Here is a 19734-nt window from a genome sequence, read left to right as displayed (position 1 = left end):
AGCTGTAGGCCTCACTCTCGTCCGGGCCGGCTTACCTCTCCCAACGTTCCAGCCTCTCAGGGAGGGCAGCTCAGACGAAGCAGACAGCGCTTTGGCTCAAAGTCCTCCGACTTTGGTTGAGCCGCTAATAAAATCTGGGGTGAAGCTACTGTAGCAGGCTGTAACTTATAGGGGGTGTCGTGGTGGCTCGGCCGTTAACACCTCTGGCTGCGCTTCAGGGGACCCGGCACTCGGTTCCCAGCACCCACACAGCGGCTCACAACTGTCTGACTCCGGAAGGTCTGACGCCGGGATGGAAAGATAACAACTGAGACTAGTGAAAGCTCTTCCCTATTCTGGGCCAGCGTCCCTTTCCTAAGCGCCACAGGGAGGTTAGCATCTTCCTAACTTTTTCACCAAGGAAAAGTGGGGCCTTTGTTTTGTAAAATAATGAGGAAACGCTGGTCTGAAGCCCTTGTCACACCCTGACTCCAGGGCACATCTGGTTCTCAGGAGTAAGGAGGCATTCTCAAAGAGTGAGAGTTCCCTCAGACATTCTTAGCCCACCCAGCCCCCCTCACTCACCCAGAGAGCTCCCTGGTAAAGCACTTTCACGTTTCCAAAATTTACTGCCCTAATAAAAAAAATTAAAAATAAAATAATACAGCAGAAGGAACATGTAGCCTACCAAGGTAATGGCAAGCGCTCCAGAAGCAGGAGCCCGGCTGTGGCGGTGCACGCCTTTAATCCCAGCGCTCAGGAGGCGGAGGCAGTGTGATCGCTAGGAGTTGAGTTGGAAGTGAGCCTGGTCTACAAAGCGAGTACAGGACAGACAAGGCTACACAAAGAAACCCTGACTTGGATCTCACTGATTATCCTATCCCTCACACCTAAGTTAGGACACTGAAGACCCCTGGGAAGCGTCCTGACACTTCATCTCATTACCTCCCCACGCTTGCCTCTGCTGTTCCAGGTACCAACTGTGCCTGACAGGCGCTGAAAGACAAACCCAACAGGCAGAGCCAGCACGTACTCTGGAGAGATCGGAGCCGCGTTGTTAGCGGAAACCTGGCCTGCGAGCTGCTGTGCCCAGGGTTCCAGGCTTTCTGTGAAAGAGCTCCTATGCTTTTGCTCTGAATGCTGTTTCCTTGAGAGATGCAGACAAGTTTGCATGGGCCTAGACTTGTGACGGATTTGAGTCACAGCTACCCTGAGCGGCTTTTATGACTCTCCATCGCGTGACTAAGTCTTTCTCACACAGCTTCTCTCATTCTCTCTTCACTGAAATGAGTCCTGTTCTAGGAAGTCAGCCAGTTTGTCTCAGTCTTGCCTCAACAGGTCACCAGACATGTCCAGGCGTGCTTGACCACAGAACAACTGACCCACTTCAGCTATAAGCTGGGATTCCTGCCACACTGCAAATTAATGCTCCTAAGAATGTCTCTTAAAATTGACAGTGGAGTTGAATGTCGCACCCTAGTTTCATGTCCCTTTACTTAGTTTCTGTGCGTAGTGAGCAAGATCAATAGTCCCAGGATGACCTCGTCCCCTGAGTGCCTTGGCATTGACAGGAAATACGAAGGAAGAGAGATAGAATCTTGTAGATGTTAAAGCTAGAAAGAAAGACAAGACCTCCATGCCATCCTTCATGTGATTGTAGTTTTGGAGTTGAAGTCCATCAGTATAACTTGGGTACTTAAGACTGCATCTGCCTGACCCCATTAAGAGGTAATAGAAAGAGATTATATGTCTGGTTAGAATTTTTGTGCTGAGGGTAGTCTTGAACTTCTCCCTATTCTCTAACTATCTGTTTTTCTGACTGTCTGCCTATCTCTATCTCTCTTGTAGTTTTTCTTTTTCTGTTTTTAAAACAGAGTTTCACTATGTGGCCTTGCAAGACTAGCCTGGAAAATTGACCTGTAGACCAGGCTGGCCTCTAGTTCACAGAAAGCCACGTGCTTCTGCCTCGTGAGTACTGGAATTAAAGATGTATGTATGCTGCATGCCCAGGCTGTTTCACTTTGTTGTTGTTTGTCTTAATTTATGTGTCCTGGTATTTTGCTTGCACGTATATCTATGCATCATGTTTGTGTATGGTAGCCACAGAGGACAAAAGAGGGTATCAAGACCCCACCGTGTGAACGCTGGGAGTCAAATCTGGGTTCTCTAGAAGAGCAGTCAATCTTCTTTAACTTGGAACCATTTCTGCATCCCTGTTTAATGTTTTTTGTTTGTTTGTTTGTTTTTTTGAGGGAGTCTCATGTGGCCTAAATGACCTTGAACTTGATATGTAGCTAAGAATGACCTTAAATTATTATTTTTTATTTTTAAAATTAGTTGTTTTTTTATTGTTGCATATAAGAATTCTTTATTTATTCTGGACATTTGACCCTTTTCAGGTATAAAATTTGAAAATAGCCTCTTCTATTATGTGCTCTTTTATAAATTGTCCTTTTAACTTTCTTTAAAAATTTTTTATTATGAATTATTATTTTTGGGGGCTGTCGAGATGGCTCAGTGGTTAAGAGCACTGTCTGCTCTTCCAAAGGTCATGAGTTCAATTCCCAGCAACCACATAGTGGCTCACAACCATCTATAATGTGATAGAACACTCATATAAATAAAATAAATAAATCTTTTTAATAAAAAAAAGAATTATTATTTTTAAGGATTTATTTGTTTAATTAATTTTGAATGTGTTTGGGGGTGAGTGGATGTGAGTGCAAGTGCTTGTGGCATCCAGAAGAGGGCATTGGCTCTTCCAGGAGCTGTAGTTACAGGCACTTGTGAGCCACCCAGTATGGGTGCTGGGAAGCAAACTCAACTCAGGTCTTCTGCAAAGCAGTACAGCATTCTCTTTTTTACTTATTTATTTTTCAAGACAGGGTTTCTCTGTGTAGCCCTGACTATCCTGGAACTGTTTTTGTAGACCAAGCTGGCCTTGAACTCAAGAGTTGAGTTGCCTCTGCTTCCTGAATGCCAGGATTAAAAGTGGAATGTGCCCCTGCCACCTGGCTTGCCATGGTTGTTTCTGTTTTTTAGTTTTAGAACTCTTGTACCCAAAGTTTGCCTCAAACTCCACATGTAGCTGAGGATGGGCTTGAACTTCTGATCCTGTGACTCCACTTTCCTCCCCATTCCTCCCTTTTCTGTAAATCACATTTTACCCTTTATTCAAATTAGCAAGCCATTGCCTTCCTCACTCCTGGAACAACCAGTGAATTTGCAATCCTCCTGCCTTTTGCTCCAGAGCAGATGAAATAACAAACAGCCCAGGGCCCCCAGGCCCCTGCTTTCCTCATCACACTGTTATCAGTGGTAGATTATAATACTTAGAAAATTAAATGTTTTGTTTTTTAAAGCAGTCTCACAACTGTTTGCGTAAGGTTAAGAAACTCCTCACTGTCTCCAGGCTTGTCTCCAAAGAATCTGCTGAGGAAGAACAATCCGGAGTGTCACCTAAGCAGCAATAGTGGCAGCCAACCAATCTCCTTTGCAGGCCTGTCCTTATCTAGTAGCAGAGGATGATTAACAAGGACTCAGGCGGAGTCTCACCTACAAGGTCCAAGGAGCATGTTTTCCATACACATTGAATATATTTGGTGTCTGTTATATGCCAGATATAATTTCTTTTTTAAATGTGTATTTATTTATTTGTGTTTGTGTGTGTGTGTGTGTGTGTGAGAGAGAGAGAGAGAGAGAGAGGGAGGGAGAGAGAGAGAGTTCATGCATATGTCATGGAGTACGAGTGGAAGGCAGAGGACAACTTGGAGGAGTTGACTCTTCTTCCGTGTGGGCCTCAGGGATTGAACCCAAGTCTGCCAAGCTTCCTAGGCTAGTGCCTTTACTCCCTGGTCTATGTAGACCTCCCTGGTCCTATTTTCCCCTAGTTTGGGTATTACACCCAGGACCTCAGTCATGGTAGGTAAGCATCTATGGCTGAAGTGCCACCTTGCCCCACCAACTCCTTTCTCTGCTCCAGGTAAGGCGGCTGTGAATAAAGCCAGTAAACATCCCTGTTTTCATGAACCTTCCACTGTGGTCATGTGTTCACACATGACACTCAGGAGAAAGTGGTGGTAAAGCCCCTAGTGCACCACAGATCTGGGACACCATTCACTTCACCAACGAAAATATTTTTCTGACATCATTTCTGCTAATTATTGAACCTTGTGGTATAAATTTCAATAAAAATTCTTGAAATGCTTAAGTAGCCACCTGGGGAGTATGGATTCCTGATTAGGGCACTTCAGACTGTAGCTAACCTCCCCTGGAGTGTGAATTCCTAATAGAACTCTAATGGTAACTCACCTCCCCTAGAGGGTAGATTAAAGTTAATTTACACATAAATACATTACTCTGTTGGTAAGGAAGTGTTTTAACATAAATTACAGTAGAGGAGCCTGACACCAGAGCAGGATAGGTAGTTCCCTCAGCTCAAGAGTCACAAACCACTTTTTATTTTATTCTTTTCCTTTAGACAAATTCTCCTGTAACTCAGGGTGGCTTTGAACTCATTATGTAGCTGAGGATGACTGTGAATCCCTGACCCTCCTGCCTCTACCTGCTCTGTTCCAGATGTATGCTGCCATATCCGTATGTCGAGCATCCTGGCATGCTAGTGAAGCTCTCTAGGAACTGAGCTGGAATTCTTCCCACAACCAGACACTGCTTTGCAGTGTTTCATCATTGGGTGGGCTGGTCTGCTTGATCCTTTTGTTTTTGTTTCTAGAAAAGATCTTGTTCTAGACCCAGTTTTTTTCTGGAACCCATTGTGTGGCCCACTTTGGCCTCAAACTCATGACAAGCCTCCAGAAGAAGAAAATAAAATACGCCAAACAAGGCCAAGAAGACAGCTCAATGTGTAAGCTTAAAGCCTGGAGTCCACACGGTGGAAGGAGCTCCCCAGAATTAGCCTGTCAACTGCACACATGTGCCATGGCTCGTGCCAACACACACAAAGTGAATAAATAAATGTTTTAAAAAATCAGTTTTCGCTGGACATATTGACACACGCCTATAATCCCAGCGCTCAGGGAAGCAGAGGCAGGAGGATCTCTCTACCTTGTTCAAGGCCAGCCTGTCTACAAAGCAAGTCCAGGACAGCCAATGCTACACAGATAAACTGTCTCGAAAAAAAAACAAAATTAAATAAGTATAATTAATTTTCTAACTCCCAAGTGAAAAATATCCTGCCTCAAAGATTGTCATGAATAAATGTCTAAGGTTTTTTGTTTGTTTTTGTTTTTGGGGGCATTTGTTTTGTTTTGTTTCTATTTGCTTGCTTGTTTTTCAGTCCTAGGGATTCAGTCTAGCCCTTCAAACTTTCTGAGTCAATTTCATTGAATTATATTCCACTGAGCCCTGAAATATGTTCTTATAACTTTGTAAATCAAAACCTATAATATTTTAAGGGCTGGAGAGATGGCCCATGGACTGTTCTTGCAGAGGACATAGCACTCATATGGCAGATCACAACTCCCTGAAATTCCCGATCCGGCACTCACACGCTCACCCACAGCCACACTTAAAATACTTGGGCAGTGGTGGAGCACACCTTTGATCCCAGCACTCAAGAGGCAGAAGCAGGTGAATCTCTGAATTCTAAACCAGCCTGGTCTACAGAGCAAGTGTCAGTACACCCAGGCCCACACAAAGAAACTCTGTAGTCCAGGCTGGCCTAAAGCTCAATGGTCTGAGATCACAGGTGCGTACCACGTTACCCAGCAAGCATTTAATTTTCATTGAGGGGTTAGGGGTGTGAATGACAGAGGATTACAAGTTTCAGATCAGGCTGGACTGCACAGCAAGGATCCTATTTTACACACACACACACACACACAACCCTCTCCTAAATATACATACAGTTAAATAAATTTTTCAAAACCATACAAATTTATTAACAGTTGCTAATGTTCATATGCAACTTGAATTTTTATTTTTTATTTGTTTTTTAAGATTCATTTTTATCTAGTGGTGTGTTTGTGCGTGCGTGCGTGTGAATTTAGGCTCTGGTGGAAGTCAAAGGGTCTTGGAGCAGAGGTTACAGCTGGGTGTAAGCCACCTGATGTGGGTGCTGGGAACAGAACTCTGGTCCTCTAGAAGAAGTGTCTTGACCACAGCACACCTTCTTCATCCTTATTTGTTGGGTTTTAGACAGGATCTCATTCTGCAGCCCAGGATAGCCTAGAACTTGCAGAAGTCCTATTTTCTCACTTTCCCTTTTGGGTGAATGGATTATAGGATTATGTTGTCACGTCCAGCATGATTTTTGTTTTGTCTTAAAAAAAAAAAGAAAAAAAAAAAAACAGGAATCAAATTTTAAAATTTTATGTACTTATTTATTCGTGGTGTGTGTGTATGTGTCATGCTATAGGTGTCCAGGTCAGAGAGTCATTTTCTGGTGTCTCTCCTTCCACCCTGTGGTTTCGAGATGAAACTTCTAATCATCAGGCAAGTACCATTAACCAGTGAGCCGGCTTAGCAGCACTAGGATCGGGGGCATATGCCACAGTGCCCAGCAAGTTTTGAATCATTATTATTTCAGATTCCTGGGACTTTATAAATCCACAGAAAGCCTTTCTTGTGACTTCAAAAAGGGCCTGGCGTGGTGGCATGGTGTCTCATGCCTGTGATCTCAGCACTCAGGGAGGCAGAGGCAGGCAGATCTCTGAGTTCAAGGCCAGCCTGGTCTACAAAGCAAGTCCTTGATAGCCAAGGCTACCCAGAGAAACCTTTTCTTGAAAAACCAAAAAAAAAAAAAAAAAAGTTATTTCACAGGACAGACACAGTCCTGTGTAGGACGTGTCGAACATGTCTGGCTGGCAAAGGACAATGAATCACAGTAACTGGCACTTAGGAAGTAGTGGCAGGAAAATCAGGAACTCATGTGCAGTCTGTTTACAGGAGGAGTTTGCTGTCTTTGTCGCTCTGTTGCTGTGATGGATCATGTGACAAGCAACTTGAGGGAGCAGAAGAGATGGCTTCTAGGGTAGAGGTGTGTGCCCTGTAAACCTGACAACCTGAGTTCAACCCCTCAGGCCCACATGATGGCAGAAGCAGAAAACAAACTGTGCAATCGTCTTCTGAGCTCCACATATATGTCATGGTGCATCTTACCCCACTCCCACCCCACCATGACAAAGCTTTTAAAAAGGGCTTGTCTTTAACTCACAGGTCCAGGTTACCATCCATCCTGGCCGGGAAGTCCCAACATCCTCCGGAGCGCGAAGCAGCTTCCAACATTCCATGCCCACTCCAGAGAGAGAAATCAATGCATACAGGCCATTGCCCGACCTGATGTGTCCACCCTCATATAGCCCGGGATCTCTGGCCCAGAGAACGGTGCCACCCATTTTAGACAGCTTTTCCCATCTCCGTCAAACTGAGAGAACCAGGCCTGACAAGGTCACCCAAAAGTCACCAGGAACTAGTGACCCCCACCCCTATGTCACCAGGAACTAGGCCATGGGTCACCAATTCCAGAAACAAGACCAGAAGATTCCCTACCCAAGGAACAGCCTGAGGATAACCATAAAACAGAGAAGGTATCTAATCTCAGGATGGGGCATTTGTGCTGAGAGACCACTGACCTTGTAGTAGAACATTTTATGGCTCAGAAAATACCCTGACATTCCTGAAGTCTATAGGTAGCTCACTCAATGTTATGTTAGTTAGCCAATCACTTTGTAACAAGCTTGCCCTTGGTCACCCAATAGTATAACTGTTAAACAGGAAATTCCCAGTCCTTCCTCAAACCCCAATAAAAGCCCTACTGTGCAGCTGCTTGGGGATCTCCTCTCTGAACTACGGCGTTGGTGAAGGTAGGGAGACCAAGCCTAAGCCCAAATAAGGCTCTTTGTTCTTGCATATGTGGTCTGGCTCCTTGTGGTCTTTGGGGACCTTAAGATCTGGGCCTAACACAAGCAATCAGGATAATAATAACCCTTCACAGGAGTGCCCAGAGATGTATCTCCTAGATTCTAGATTCTCTAAAGGTAGCAGTTAAAGCTGGGCAGTGGTGGCACCTGCCTCTGATGCCAGCCCTCAGGCAGAGGCGGGCAAATCTTTGTGAATTCAAGGCTAGTCTGGTCTACAGAGCAAGATCCAGGACAGCCAAGGCTATGAAAAGAAGCCCTGTCTCAACATCACCCCCCTCCAAAAAAATAAAAATAATAAAAGAAAGAAAGAATTAAAATGTGATGAGGAAATGGTCTTAACATTCTATCCATGAGGCTATTGGACCAGACTATCAGGCCCTCCTTACAGGGCAGCAATCCAAGTAGCTGCTGCCTGTCCAGGGGATGTGTCTTCATGATTTTTTTGTTTATTTGGTTGGTTGGTTTGGTTTGGTTTTTCCAGACAGGGGTTCTCTGTGTAGCCTTGGCTGTCCTGGACTCACTTGTAGACCAGGCTGGACTCGAACCCACAGAGATCCACCTGCCTCTGCCTCCCAGCTCTAGCACACCTCAGGCTGTGTCTTCACATTTCATTGATTTTGTTTTGGGGCAGAGTCCTATGTAGCAAAACTGGTCAAACTCAAACTTGAATTTCAATTGCTGTGTGATCATCTCCTAATTTAAACCTTCCCAGGAAAGGAGAAGAATTGTCCATGAAAGTTGCAAGATTTCCCCCAAGCTCAGGCGACCGAAAAGTCACCCAAACCTCCTCCCCAACTCCCCAAGGTTAGATAAGCTAAATGAGGCCAGGACTCTTCCTGCCAGAAGTGCAGGGATCTCCAGGGCTGCAGCCTCCCTCAGGTCTCACCACACACTGGTGTGGATTTTTCAGTGATGCAGCCGTCTGAGTCACACATGTTCCTGCTAGTAACCACAAGAAACTCAGTTTTAGCTAGACTTGCAGGGACCACTCATTTGGTCTGCAGTTGGTGTTCAGTCTGGGCTAAAAAACGTCTCTGAAAAACTGACACACCCCGTGGATGCCATAAACAGCTCAGGATGGCTTTGAACTGCCCATTCTGCATCTGCTCCCCAGAGCTGGGATTACACCAGACTCAAGAACCACCCAGTTTCCCTGAATGACCTATCCATAATCCTTTCTTAAGAGGGTATCTGTGAACTTAATTATCAACCTAATTAGAACTAAGGTGTAATTTAACAGAAGTTCATTTGCCCAAAACAGATTCTCTATTTTAGAATAAGACTTCCTGCTGGCTTCCAATGCAGATTTTTAAACATTTTTTCAGCCCCTCTCTGACTGATCTTTCTTTCTCTTTTAGTTTTTCTTTTTTTTTTTTTTTTTTTTTTTGAGGGGAAGGGGTTGGGAAGTGAGAGTTGGTTTTGGTTTTTTGGTTTTGGTTTTTCCAGACAGGGTTTCTCTGTGTATCCCTGGCTGTCCTGGACTCACTTTGTAGACCAGGCTGGCCTCAAACTCACAGAGATCTGCCTGCATCTGTTTCCTGAGTGCTGGGATCAAAGCTGTGTGCCACTGCGCCCAATTTAGACTAGGTTTTTAGTTGCCCAGACTGGCAAAAATTCAACGTGTACAGAGAATGTTCTTAAACAGCTAACCCTCGTGTTAGGGGATAAATGGCCTCTGCCATAATCCAGAGCCACAGATACATGCAGACAGAAAGGGTCCTGATCATCCAGCAGCCGGGACAACTGGTCAGCTGTGGCTATACCTGGGATTTGTATTTACTCTAAAAAGATTTACTGAACACTTGAGGCTGGAGAAGGCGCTTAGTGGCTAAGAGTACTTCCTTCTCTTGGGACCAGAGGTCAGTTCCTAACACCCATACCTAGTGGCTCACAGCTCTCTGTGACTCCACCTCCAGGTCTTCCTCCAGCCTCTTCCTCTTCACATGTTTGTGGGTACAGGCACACATATGGGTGCACATACATACAGGCAAAATACTCAGACATTAAAAAATAAATAAAACCAAATCTATGATAATAAAATCTTTAAAGAACATATTGCGTGGACATCTTGGCACACACCTTTGATCACAGCACTTCCAAGATACAGACAAGATGGTCTCTGTGAGTTTCAAACCAGCCTAAGGTACACAGAAAGGTCCAGGCTAGCCAGGGCTACATATTGAGACTTTGTCTAAAAACAGATGAGTTAATCAATCAATCAATCAATCAATTAATCAAGACAAACACCTCCTCTGTGCCAAGATGTGGTGAAGGGTCCAGAAAGCTTTGGTTGGGGGTGAGGAGGGGCTGACTGAGCCATCAGCTGGTGGGATGGCAGTATTCCAGAGGCACTGGGAGGCTATGGAGAGCCTCAGCTCCATCCGCCAGAACAAACAGGGATGACACACAGTGTTACGTGTCTCTCTCGTGACGGTTGAATCTCTTCAATTTATGCCACTTGGTTGCCAGGAAGCCCCAGCTCTCTGCAGATTTACTAACAGGATGAACAAACTTCTGACATAATGAAGTGGCCTGAGGTGTGCTTGCTCCACCTTCCCTTAAAAGTAGAGAATGCAGCTAGGTCAGGTGGCCTGCCCCTGTAATTCCAGCACTCCAGGAGGCAGAGGCAGGTGGATCTCTGTGAGTCAGAGGCCACCCTGGTCTATAAAGCAAGTCCAAGTCTTCAAAGACAGCCAAGACTACACAGAGAAACCCTGTCTAGAAAAGCAAAAACAAACAAACAAAATAAGTAGAGAATAGAGTCCTGACTTTGCCTGGGCATCCTGGCGTATCCTGGCTACCAGTGTGCCAGGCATGGTTCACAAAACCTGACAGGCTTTCAGCTCTGTATGACAGAAAATCCTTTAACTTACATTGACCAGGAATTAGTGTGGGGTGAGGAAAGAAAGACTCTGAAACGAAGGTGAGGATGCCAGCTCTATTTTAGAATGACACGAGGGCGTAGACTTTAGAGAGTTCTGCTTTTCCCACACCTGGCCTGCTCATGCCCACTCTTGGACATTTATGAAGACAGGAAGTGAAAGCCACTGTCTGAGAGCAGGTCCCTGGGCAATTTCAGCAGCAAACCCAAGGGCACTCTAGCTTTTAGAAGCTTAGGTTGGACAAAGGTTTGGAGAGTTTGCTCTTTAGGCAACACAATGATTGCTCAGAACCACTAAGTGGGACCCCGAAGGCAATTTAGGTACAAAACCACAGGAAAATTCATCCCTCACTAAACTGACCCTCTCTTTACACAATCCCCACAGTAGGGTAGTGAAAAAGCTGCCCCCTAAGCCTGGTCTGAGACACTTGGTCAAATGGTATATAAATTAAATACATCTGAAGAATCTGAGCTCCTAATGAGATTTTTCACGTCCCTAAGACTGTGGTTTAAGAATAGCAATAGCACATGAAGTTAAAAAGTGAGAGTGAGATCCCCCACCCACACACGGCTGGTGAACTTGGCAGCCCATGTGAAAAATGAGCCAGCTCTTCAGCCCTGCTGAACAAATTCATTCAAAATGATTTCAGAGTTTCCTTCCTCACCCTTTGGAATTTCAGAGCCATTTTCCAAGATTAATATATGTGTGTGTATAGATAGATAGATATTTCCAAGGTTCTAACCCTTTAAGAGAAAAGCTTTTTGGACAGAAGAGATAATGGCTCAGCAATGTATACTGCTCTTTCACAGAACCAGTTCATTTCCCAGCATCCATCTCCATTTTGGCCCCCACAGACACCTGGACCCACATTCACATACATGCACGCGCACACACAGATACACATTAACACAATTAATAAAAATAAAATCTTTTTGGATCTGGAGAGCTGGGTCAGTGAATACGTGAATTTTGTTGCTTTTGCCGAGAACCCAGATTCAGTTCCTATCATCTACATTGTGATTCATAACTTTTCCGTTAACTCTAGTTCCAGGGATGTGATGCCCTCTTCTGACCTCTGCAGGCACCAGGCAAAAATGTGGAGCATAAATGTACATGCAGGCAAAATACTCATACACATAAAGTAAAAAGTAAAACTGAAAAAAAAAAAAGCCTTTTAAAAGGTATCTTATCTGTTTTCTAACAGTGTTTAGAATAATGCAATGGTGATTTTTTTTTTCTTAGCACAAATGCTGTTGGCAAAAAGTTGATTCAGCCTTATTTAATTGGGACTCATGGGAGATGGTTATGCCTGATACAATCTTAAGCTCAGTAATTAAACTAATCGGATTTTGTACAGATACCTGCTAGGGAAATACTAGGTGGACTAAATAATACAGGGCAGTTTTATTTTTGCCTTAGCATTGCAAAAATTAAACAATTAGAAATCACTAGCTGAGGAATGTTCACTTTTGTAGTCTAGTTAGAATCTTTTTAGGGTATTGGGACTGGCAAGGAAGTGCAGAGGTCCTTCCAACTTGTATTCTTGCTGAGGCCACTTCTGGTTTAACTAGAATTTGATCTACTTGATGGAGAATCCCATGGAAATTACCCAACTCTGTTCTAGGAACCCAAGGTCAGGCTGTCCTAGATGACTTAGCTTAGCTTCGGTTAAACTGGGAGGAACCTCCTCCAGCTAACCTCCTCCTATCTTAGATGCTTTCAAATTGCTTGTGTTATGCCCAGATCTTAAGATCCCCAAAGACCACCAGGAGCTGGCCCACATATGCAAGAGCAAAGAGCTTTATTTGGGCTTAGGCTTGGTCTCTCCATCATCACCAATGCAGTGGATCAGAGAGGAGAGCCCCAAGCAGCTGCACAGAAGGGCTTTAATTGGGATTTGAGGAAGGACTGGGAATTTCCTGTTTAACAGTTACACTATTGGGTGACCAAGGGCAAGCTTGTTACAAAGTGATTGGTTAACTAACATAACATTGAGTGAGCTACCTATAGACTTCAGGAATGTCAGGATATTTTCTGAGCCATAAAATGTTCTACTACAAGGTCAGTGGTCTGCTCAGCACAAATGCCCCACCCTGAGATTAGATACCTTCTTTATCTTATGGTTATCCTCAGATTGTTCCTTGGGTAGGGAATCATCTGGTCTTGTTTCTGGAATTGGTGACCCATGGCCTAGTCCCTGGTGACGTAGGGGTGGGGGTCACTAGTTCCTGGTGACTTTTGGGTGACCTTATTTAGGTCTAGTTCCTAGTGACCTTTGGGTGGCCCTCGGGGTATCAGGCCTGGTTCTCTCATTTGCTTACATGAAGACTACTTCCTTGCCAAGATGATACACAAGGTGCCAGGACTTGGTTTCTGCCTTCAAAAGCCCCATGCTCTGGACACACCAGGCTACTACACCTATTTCCCTGAATACGTAGGTATTGTCACAGCCAGCTGGATTAAAGATTTTTCAATTGAGTTTAGTGTGGTGGCATACACCTTTGATCCCAGTACTCAGGGAGGTAGAGGCAGGTGGGTCTCTGAGTTTGAGGGCAGCCTGGTCTACAGAGTTCAGGACAGCCAAGGCTACACAGAGAAACCCTGTCTTGAAAAAACAAACAAACAAAGGTCAGCTGGGTACAGTAGGGTGGAGTATACCTTTAATCCCAGCACTTGAGAGGCAGAGGCAGGAGGATCTCTGTGAGTTTGAGGTCAACCTGGTCTACATTGTGAGTTCCAGGACAACCAGGACTATGTAGAAAGTCTCTGTCTCAAAAACAAAACAAAGACAACAAAACAAAAATCTCTATGGTCAGTTTTCAGGAATTTCACTAATCAATGCTGATTAAATAGATGACAGAGTACCATGAAGTGGGGGTATAACTGAGGTGTCAGAGTCTAGCTTGCATGAGTCCACCTGATAACTCAGTGTGATGGCATGTTACTGTGATTCAGCTCCTAGGTGATGATTAGAATGTCAAGGCTGGTATACATGAAGCCCTTGAATTAATGCCAATGACCTCAGGTGAGTCATCCTAGTCTGAGGCATAACCAGACTTGTGTGGGACAATTTAGTTTCACCCTCAGACTGAAGAAAGGGCTGGGCTGTAGTTTGGTGGCTGAGGGCTTGTCTGACACATGCAGGGCACTTAATCCTCAGCGCATGCACATAATTTTAAAACTATGCCAGGATGGTGGGGCATTCCTTTACAGCCCATCACTCAGGAGGCAGAGACAGGTGGGTCTCTGAGTTTGCGGCCAGCTTGGCCTACAAAGCAATTATCAGGACAGCCAGGGATATACAGAGAAACCCTGTCTGGAGGGGAAAAAGAAAGTGTGTGTGTGTGTGTGTGTGTGTGTGTGTACAGCTTGCATATGGAGAATTTGTGGAGTCGTTCTCCTTCTATCTTGTAGATTCCAAGGATCAAACTCAGGTTGTCAAGCTTGAAAGCAAGCTCCTTTACCGCTGAGCCATCTTGCTGGCCCTGCTGCACCGCTTGTAAGGTGAGTCCACAGTTAAATTCCATCACAGCACTGTCCTTTTCACTTCTAGGAAACTTCCCATTCAATTACTTAAGAACAGTTTGGCTTCAGAAACTGTGAGCTGTTTGGACAGGTTGATTCAGTTAGGACACAAAAGACCTATGAAACTATTGCTAAGAAATTCTTCAAAATTATGCAAAAGCCACATGATCTTCTCGAGGTGGGGCTGAAACGCAGACAGAATGGTTTCCTTTCCTCTGTGTCATTAAGTGTAATTGCTTCATCCTCATGATTGCTCTGAGAGAGAGGGAGTCAATTGGGCTTTCTTCAGAGCACTGCCACTGCATTATGGATGAGGTTGACTAGGAAAGAGACCTGTGGCCTAGAAGGCAGTTGGGGACCAGAAGCCCTGACAGACCCGAGGCCCCTTTGTTTGGGCTGGGCCTCTGAGGGGAAAGCCAGCAGTGTTGGTTCATGGGACCTTTGTCCGGCTGGCTCATGTACCAGTAGGGTAGGACATTGAAGAGGAAGGTGACCTCAAGTGCTCCATCAGTGGAAACATACAGTCTTAAAAGAGTGCTGAAAGGCCCTGTGCACAGCCCCCATTAAGACTCCCAGGACCTTCAGCATCCTTGGAAATGACAAAGCAGGACCAGGCTTGGGCATAATGGAAGATTTGCCTGTGTGAATCTTCTGGACTGTGGGGGACAGGCCCTAGAGACCAGCCATGAAGCTATTCACAGGACAGTGCAACAAACTCAACTTACCAGTCCAGATTTGGCGTTTTGGTTGTCTTAAGTCTAGGTCTATGGAATTTACAATGACCTCAAATTCACTATCTGGCAGAGATGGTTTCTAACTTTGAACTCCTGATCCTTTTGTCTCTCCTTTGAAATTGCTAGGTTCATATTCCTGTGTCACCATCCTGGACTTAGATCCACAGAGACATTAAGATAATCAGCCAGGCATGGTGGTACACACCTGTAATCCCAGGACTAAGAAGTCATAGGCTGGAGACCCTCATAGAGTGAGTCTAGGCTACCCCACTACAAAAACACAAACAATTGAATACAATTATTTCACCTTTGAATTTTTTATTTATAAATTTACTATTATTATATTAATATTAATTTTTTTTGAGACAGGGTCTTACTATGTATCCCTAGATGGCCTGGAGCTCTTTATGTAGACCAGGCCAAATCTGAACTGTAGACATTCATCTGAAGTGACTGAAGTAATGCCATTTCATCTTGATCTTATCCTAACTCCATTTTGTCTGACCAAGTGCTTTTTTTTTTTTTTATCACCTAGCTCCTGAATAGTCAGGTCTGTCTTGGTCTTCTGGACTTTTTTTCATGACCCTGACCATGGCCTAAATGTGTAAATGAAATATCTGTTGAATGTATAGCCAAAACAAATGTCACCAGGTTTCCCTAACACAAAACATAATGTCATTGTGGCTTCCACCTTTAAAATGTCCTACTCTGGTGCTTCAATGCCAAGGGCAACAGCATGCTCTGGGTTGAGGTCTAATAAAGGGCTAATTTGGCCTTCTTGAGTGCTAGAAATAAGGGAACACGCCATTGCCGGCTTCTTTCTTTTGTGTGTGTGTGCGTGTCAGGGTTTGTCATAGCCTTGTCTATGCCTCCTGAGTGCTGGGAATAAAGGTGTGCACTATCATGCCCAATCTGCCTGTTTTTTGTTTTGTTTTTTTTAAATTTATGTTTGTTTTGTTAGAGACGGGATCTCACACAGTAGCCCAGACTGGCTTGGAACTTGGGGTGATCCTTCTGCTTCAGCTTCCTGGGTTCTAGGATTACAGGGGTGAGCCATTGTTCATATCTAAATGCTTAAATGAGGAGCTGGAGAGGTGGTCTGGAGATTTGAAAAGCCCTTGCGGCTCTTTCAGAGGGCTGGAGTTTGGAGCCTGGCACTCATGTTAAGCACGTTGTGACCCTGTAACAGCAGCCTCCGGTGGATCTGGCGCCTTCTTCTAGGTGGGCATGTTGGGGCACATGTTGGGGCACTTGTCTCTATGGTTCTGAGCCCATCTCCAGGTTGTCTGAGTCCTTGTTAGATGGCTGCTGGGAAATGAAGGGTATTTGGAGTTTCAGAGCCAAGATGTAAGCGAAAAAGCACTGCCAGAGGGAGAGAGTGACAGAGAGACAGAGAGGGAGAGAGAGGGAGGCTTGGGAATCATGGCTGTGTGCTGCCATGCACCACCCCAGCGCAGTTTCTTGCTGAAAGGTTTCCCATTCAGCCTATCAGCAAGGCTGGGCTTCACATTCACAAATGGGTAATTTGTCATTTTAGCAGGCAAGATCTAGCAGGCAGAAGAAAGAGCCAGCATGGGTGGAGTCTGTCAAGCTGGGTGGAGCCCCTGAGGGGGTAGGGGACAGAGTTTGTGAAAGAAAGTGCCTCTCCATAGAAAAGCAGCCAGGCCATTATCCTCTCATCTACCTGAGACATACGAACAAACAAGTTAAAGCCAAGGTTTTGTAAAAGCTAGCATTCTTTCCTCGGGGATCTAATCTCCCTTTTATTAAGCAGCACTCGGGTGCCTGCTTTGGCAGCACATATGCTAAAACGGGAGCGAAAGATTAACATTAAAAAAGAAACACATGGGCCTGTGAAATGGCCCAGTGGTAAGGGCACTTGTCACCAAGCCTGGGAACCTACAAACTGCCCTTGGACCTCTCCATTCATGCACCACTGCCCCCTACCTCCCAAACGCTATCAAGATGCTCAGTCTGTAAAGGCTCCTGCCATCAAGCTTGATGACATGAGTTCAGTTCCTACAACATATGGGATGAAAGGAAAGTAACCAGTTTGTGTGTGCGCCTGCAACTGGGAAAGACAGTCTGAAACAGTTTTTTACCCCTCTTAGCGGTTAAGGATGCAAGCAGGATTTCCCAGGAATCCTCCACTGGCCTACCACTCAATCAGCGGAAAGCTCTGAGAACCTTCTGCTGGCCCTGAGGTTTCTTGACCCTGCAATTGGAGAAGTTGGGGTTGCCCCTGACTTTCCAGGCACATGCCAGTCTCATTCTGAGACTAAGATGATGGTCTAAGTGGCTGGATATTGACCCCTGTTTGCCTTGATCCTCATCCCCTGCTATAGGTTCTAAATTTTCCATTCCAAAGTACAAACACTCTCAGGCTGGCTGCAGGCAAATCTAAAAAGCTCCATTTGGGAGAGCTCATTTTGAGTTCACTTGTTCAGCTCTTGGCCCAAATCTGGCTTCCCTACATGTTGGACAAATAGACAATTCAGAATGTTTTTTTTTTTTTTTTTTTTTTTTTTTTTTTTTTTGAGACAGGTTTGTATGTATGTGTTTGTGTCAAGCCCTAGTCCTGGAACTCACTCTGTAGACCAGGCTAGTCTCAAACTCAGAGATCCTCCTGCCTCTGCCTCCTCAGTGCTGGGATTAAAGGCATGTGCCATCATAGCCTGGTTCAATTTCTAATATCTAAATGGATTTAGGGTAACTACACAAGATGGAATGCTTCCATGGTCAGAAGGCCTTCCCCCACCTAACACAGTTCATTTTAATCCTTTCCTTGGCTCTGGTTTGCAACCCCACTCAGAGCTAGAATACGCACCACCATTTCTGCTGGGCCTCCAAACTTCTATTACTAACTGAGAGCATAGAATTATTTTGCCTTATGCTTTTGGTCTACTGTGTTTCCACCTCCCTAAACCTGAAAAGTCTTTCTTGTATCTTTAACAAACAGTTAAGAGGTAAAAGCATTTCAGACTGTCTTTCCGATTTTCAGGCGCACACACATTTGTTATGGATATGTACATTACTGGGTTCAGTCTTACAGAGATGCTGATGTCTTTTGGGTGAATAATATTGAAAAGTTGTTTCATGCTAATTGTTTCTACTAAAAGGCTGGCTAGCAGGGTATGTCCGTACACATCTTTAATTCTAGCACTAGGGAGGCAGAGGCAGGCGGATCTCTGAGCCAGGCCAGCCTGGTCTACAGAGCAAGTGCCAGGACAGCCAGGGCTGCACAGAGAAACCCTATCTTGAACAACAACAACAAAAAGAGGCTGACCCTGCAGTTGGAATTTGGCCCACCTGCTCTAGACCCAAGCATGTTTGTTAAAATATTTCCTCCAAAGTCTCTGTCCTGGGTGAGGTAGGCTGTGTGGGACCTGTGCAGCCACCACAGACCAGCTAAGCAATGCTCTGACTGAGGCAATGAGGCAGTTCAGTTCAACACTACACTAGCAAGCAGCCAGTGCTGGTTCAAACTTCAGCAGTCTGACCCCAGTAATTTATTTTAGACATATTTAAGCACAACACAATTTGATGAAAACTTTCCTGTTGATAACTCAATCCTATGTGTACAATTAAGGCACAAAATAAGCTACACGAAGATCAGATATAATTTCAGCAAGACTCTTTGTAAAGTACATGTGACCTATCAATAGAGACAGGTTTTATTGGTTTTTTGTTTATTTTTGTTTTCTGGAGACAGGGTTTCTCTGTGAGAGAGATTTTATAGATCTGTGTGACAACTTTTATAAAGATGGGTTCTATAGACTCAAGCTCATGAAAAGGGTCCTGGGGAGGATCTGGAGTTGCTGACACATAGACAGCACAAAGGTCACCATGTCAGCTCCCAGCCTTCTGGGTGGGTAACAGGTTATGCATCTCTGCCGTTGATGACACAGTCCCCTGTGCGCTTAACATTCCAGGTTCCCCCAGTGCTCACCTGTGAGCACAGGGACCTCCATGCCTCCCATGCTTCCAGCAGTAGGCTACCTGACTCTGTGACAGGAAAAAGGGGAGACAATCGGAACGTCCCAGTACACACTTCTAAGCTTAAGAACAGCTAAAAAGTAAACTATTCCCAATAGGCATTAGGGCTGCTTATCATCTCCTTATCTTGGTTTGTAGAACTCTCTAGAAATTGGCTCCCATCTTTTTTTTTTTTTTTCCATTTTAGAGTCCGGGCTTCTCTGTGTAGCCTTGGATGTGCTGGACTCACTTTGTAGACCAGGCTGGCCTGGAACTCACATCCATCTACCTGCCTTTGCCTCCCTGAGTGCTGGGATTAACAGCAGCTAAGGATTTGTAAAACTAGTCTGTGAACTTTCTGTATTTTAGGATTTGTCAACTAATTGGATATGGTTCAAAAGATCTGTGAAATCTGTAACAAAAAGTTACCTTAAAACTTGTAATAGGAGAGCCTGTCCTGACACACCTATAGTCCCAGCACTCTGGGAGGCAGAGGCAGATGGATCTCTGTGAGTTTGAGGCCAGCCTGGTCTACAAAGTGAGTCCAGGACAGCCAAGGCTACACAGAGAAACCCTGTCTCAAAAAACCAGCCAACCAAACAAAAAACAGGAAAGGTTTATAGTAAAAAGTCTATATATAAGTAACCTTAATTTGTTATAAAATGCTTGCATGTAATTTGGATTTTAGTTTTATTTATAAAAAAATGAAGCTTTTTTTTTTTTTTTTTAAGAAAGTGTGTGCCTGATGGGTTCACCTTG

Source organism: Meriones unguiculatus, chromosome 5 (genome assembly GCF_030254825.1).
Source record: "Meriones unguiculatus strain TT.TT164.6M chromosome 5, Bangor_MerUng_6.1, whole genome shotgun sequence".
Classification (NCBI taxonomy): domain Eukaryota; kingdom Metazoa; phylum Chordata; class Mammalia; order Rodentia; family Muridae; genus Meriones; species Meriones unguiculatus.
The sequence above is the reverse complement of the archived record's forward strand: the minus strand, read 5'-3'. Positions refer to the sequence as shown.